The 4,874-nt window shown below is 35.2% G+C and overlaps 1 pseudogene; it reads right to left on the reverse strand.

The window, feature by feature from the left end:
• Window positions 1-3,701: 3,701 nt before the first annotated feature.
• On the reverse strand, window positions 3,702-4,665 carry LOC138918107 (olfactory receptor 14I1-like; annotated as a pseudogene).
• Window positions 4,666-4,874: the final 209 nt, after the last annotated feature.

The following is a 4,874-nucleotide window of genomic DNA, read 5'->3' on the forward strand; positions in this document are numbered from 1 at the left end:
ATTAACACCTTATCAGATACATGGTTTGCAAATATAGTCTCCCAATTGTTAGGTCATCTTTCCATTTTGTTGATGGTTTCCTTTGCTGTGCAGAAGATTTTAGTTTGATGTAGTCCCATTTGTTCATTTTTTCTATTGTTTACCTTGCCCAGTCAGACATGGTACTTGTAAATATGCTACTAAGACCAATGTCAAAGAGTATACTGCCTATGTTTTTTTCTGGAAGTTTCATCATTTTGGGTTCTTACATTCAAGTCTTTAATCCATTTTGAGTTGATTTTTGTGCATGGTGTAAGGTAACGGCCTACTTTCATTCTTTTGCATGTGGCTGTCCAGTAGACCATAGACTTGATCCTAAGTGTTGATTCTATCCAAAATTATTTTAAAATTTATATAGTAAGACAAAAAAATCTAAAGTTTGAAAAAGTAGAATGAAGATTGAGAAGTCACACTATCTAATTTCAATTCTTATTATAAAAGTACAGAAATAAGGTGTTGAAGTAGAAAAATGATGAGAAGATAGATAAGTGAAACAGACTCGAGAGTCAAGAAATAGACTCACACAGATAAGTTTAGTATACTTTTTACCAACTTGCCAAGAGGTAATTCATTGGAAAGAGTTGCTAAACATTCGATAGCCATATGCAGACAACAAAAGGAACCTAGAGGCATACATCATATGTGATTAAAAAATGAACTCAAATTATGTCATAAACCTAAATGTAAAGCTGAACACTATAATTCTGCTTAAAATATAGAATCTTTTTGACTTTTGGTTTGGTACAGTCTTAGAAATGTCATTACAAGCATAATCCATATAGGAAAATTTTGCTAAATTGAATTTCATCAAAGTTAAAAATGGTTCCTCTGCAAAATAGTATGTGGAAATCAAACCATGGACTAAGGATATATATTTGAAAATCATAGATCTGACAAACGACTTGTGTCCATAAGATTTGAAGAACTGTCAAAACTCAGGAATAACAACACTCCAATTAAAAATGAGCAAAATATTTGAAGACACATTTCACAAAGCACACATAAACCTAACAAATAAACTCTGAAAAGGAAAAGATGAACTGTACAATTAGTCATTAGGAAAATAAACTTACAACTAAATGTGCTACAAAAATACACATATTCAAATGAATAAAATAAGAAATTAATAACGCATATGAAATGCTGGCAAGAATGCAGACACTCAACTAACAAACTTTGCTGGTCAGAACACAAACTGTTACAGTTTGGAAAGCATTTAGTCAATTTCTTAGGAAATTTACCATACACTTAACAAAAGTCTCAATGATTTTACTCCTTTTCATGAAAGAAATGAAAACCTACATTTACTTAAAAACCTGTACATGAATGTTTATATCAGCTATGTTTCTAAATACTAGTAACTGAAAACTGCTGAGTGGATAAAGAAAAATAGTAGTAATACATTCAATGAAAAATTCTCAGCAATAATAAGGAACAAAGTGTTGATATAAAATTTAACATGACTCTATCCCCAAAACATTATGCTAAGGAAAAGTGCCAGACTCAAAACCTACATACCTTTTAATTCAATTTACATAACATTGTGTGAAAGATAAATTGTAAGGAAAGATAAATCAGAATTGGCCACAGGCTGGAGTTAGAGGATATATTGAATATAAATTGGTATCAGGAGGGAATCTGGGGTGAGGTACAATTATGTTGTGTCTAGATTGTGAAGATGGTTACATGAGTCCATACATTTGTCTGAACTCATAGAACTGTACACCAAAAAAGTGAATTGTACTATAGATTAATAAGAAAGTAAATACATAAGAACTGTCGAAATATCATTACCTTGAAGGTAAAACAAAATGGCCAAATAATTAGAAATTGTAATCAATGAATTATTCAGGAACATACAATTTTGAAGAATTAGTAGTGGAATCATGGATATAAATTTACATGTTAAGACATCTAGAAACTCAAAATAAAATGGATCACTTTCCATGAAAATAACAATTTACAAAATTTAAAACTTTATAAAAAATGAATAAACCAACTATCATAAAGGACATGAAAATTTCATTAAAATTTCAAACGTAGCTTCCAAGCCTAATTTTCATCTATCAAATAGAGATAATTATTTCATTTTGAAGAATAAGACATAGAACTTCAAAAATTATCTTTTGAATCTGAAACAAATTCTATAAAAATTGAGGTAACAATAGCACCAACAATGACACCCTTTGATACCCTTCTGTACATAGTAGGTATAATTATTCTAAATATGATACTAGCAACAAGAATCTAGACTCTTTTTTTTTTTTAAAGATTTTATTTTTTCCTTTTTCTCCCCAAAGCCCCCCGGTACACAGTTGTGTATTCTTCGCTGTGGGTTCCTCTAGTTGTGGCATGTGGGACGCTGCCTCAGCGTGGTCTGACGAACAGTGCCATGTCCGTGCCCAGGATTCGAACCGACGAAACACTGGGCCGCCTGCAGCGGAGCGCGCGAACTTAGACCACTCGGCCACCGGGCCAGCCCCAAGAATCTAGACTCTTATGACACAGACAAAAATAAAAAGTACATGTATAACAGAAATATCAATTAATATTAGAACATTATTTTTTATTTATTACAGATATTAAGATTGTATAGAATTGTGGCAAATATTCTATATTCTCTAATAAAACTCCCTGGAATCAATTACTGATTCAGACAATTTTGGCTGCGTGAACTTGGGCAAGTCCTTGACTTCTAACTCAGTTTTCTCATCTGTGTAGCCTGAGTGAAATAAATAGAACCAACAGAATTGTGTTATTGAAAGCATTGAATTACTATAAGCATAGATATCTAAAGTGTTTAGACCAATGTCTGATGTAGAGCAAATAATATAGTCATATTTGTTTTTATTATTATTATTACAGCATTTCAAAAGTGAAATGTGGCAATTTATTTTTTTGTTTGTTTTTTAAAATTTGGCACCTGGGCTAACAACTGTTGCCAATCTTTTTATTTTTTCTGCTTTATCTCCCCAACCCCCCCCGTACACAGTTGTATATCTTAGTTGCAGGTCCTTCTAGTTGTGGGATGTGGGACGCTGCCTCAACATGGCCTGATGAGTGGTGCCATGTCCGTGCCCAGGATCCGAACCCTGGGCTGCTGCAGTGGAGCGCGCGAACTTAACCACTCGGCCAGGGAGTCCGCCCCAAACATGGCAACTTAAATAGATGCCAAAAAAGAGTATTGATGAAATTTGTCTCAATTTCCTGAAAGATTTATAGAATTAGATAAGACTGACAAAATATTCTTAAAATATTGGGCAAAAGCCACAACAACGTTAACTTCTGTCCTCTGAAACCACTTTGCTTGTTTTATGTTCTCTTTTGATGAGTAGGTAAATCAGGTACCAAAAACAGATGTGTGTGTGCATCTGTCCCCTTCCAACAAATACATGGTGACTTTAAGATAGGGCTACAGGTTCAATATATGGTATTTACATGAGTAGGAAGATAAATGGGATGAGAAGGAATGGATCACCATAGAAGGTCGTAGTTACACAATTTTAGAATATTTGATATCATACAAATAGATTTTTATTTTTTGAAGGACCATTTGCATTTCTTTCTAAATATAGGGCTGGAAAATTTTCATTCTGCCATCCAGCAGTTTTTTTCAATATCATTTTTTTCTCATAAAGTATTTATGGTCTCCTCACCTTTTGTTACAGGATCTTCCATTAGCAGAGACCAGGTGATCTACTTTTGCAGATTTATCTTCCCAAGTAGTCTCCAGACAGATGCTTTGATCTCCTTGATTATAAGACTGTATATGATGGGGTTCAGGAAGGGAGGCAAAACTGTATATGCCATAGCAATAATCAAATCTTGAGTGGAAAAAGTTTTAACAACTGGCTCTAAGGCAGCAAAGAGCCCTGTGGTGATGAAGGATATGAAGACCGTCAGCTGTGGGGAGCAGGTGGTGAAGGCTTTCGCTCAACTCTCTCCTGATGGGATTCTGAGACTGTTGAGAAGATCTGGATATAGGAGATGATTATAAGAACAAGCATATCAGCACCAAGCTGGAGCTCAGAGCCAGGGTCACAAACTCAACAAAGAAAACTTCACAGGAAATCAGGGCCCACACATGAGGGATGTCACAGAAGAACTAGTGCCTTGTGTTGGATCTAAAAGGGGCTCCCAAAACATGTTGCCAGGGTGGACTGCTGCATAAGAAAAGCAACTTAGCCAGGTAATGAGTGCTATCTGGTGGCATGCTCCTGATGTCATAATGGCTCTATATTGGAGGGGGTGGCAAATGGCAACATAGTAGGTCATAGTACATAACTGTGAGAAAGGCCAGTTCAGCAGATGCAAAAGCAAAGAAAAAATAGACTTGAGCCATATAGCCAAGATAAGAGATGGAGTTGCTGTGAGTCATGGAGCTGTGTATTGACTTAGGTACAGTGACTGAGATGTAAAATAAATCCAAAAAGGAGAGGTTATTTAGGAAGAAGTACATGGGTGTGTGAAGATACTGATCAAGACTAATGATCATGTCGATGAGAAGGTTCCCCAACTGTGCTGCCAGATAAAGCAGGAGAAACAGTCCAGCAGTAGTATCTGAAACTCCCAGATATCAGAAAACCTCATAGGCAGGAATTCTGTCACTTGAGTAAGATTATCCATTGAGCAGGGAAAGCTATGTCCTGATTGTCAAAGGAAAAGCACACAGTGATTAAAGATGAGATAAAACATGAACACAATATTGTATTAATACAATGTTATAAAAATACTATTCCCCTAAATAAAGTAATTGGTTAGATATCTTCTACACTGCTTAAGCAAATGGAGTGGTGGAAGATGAATTTTTCACGTGGGCACATTCTAAGAGATGT

The sequence above is a fragment of the Equus caballus genome, chromosome 16 (genome assembly GCF_041296265.1).
Source record: "Equus caballus isolate H_3958 breed thoroughbred chromosome 16, TB-T2T, whole genome shotgun sequence".
NCBI lineage: Eukaryota > Metazoa > Chordata > Mammalia > Perissodactyla > Equidae > Equus > Equus caballus.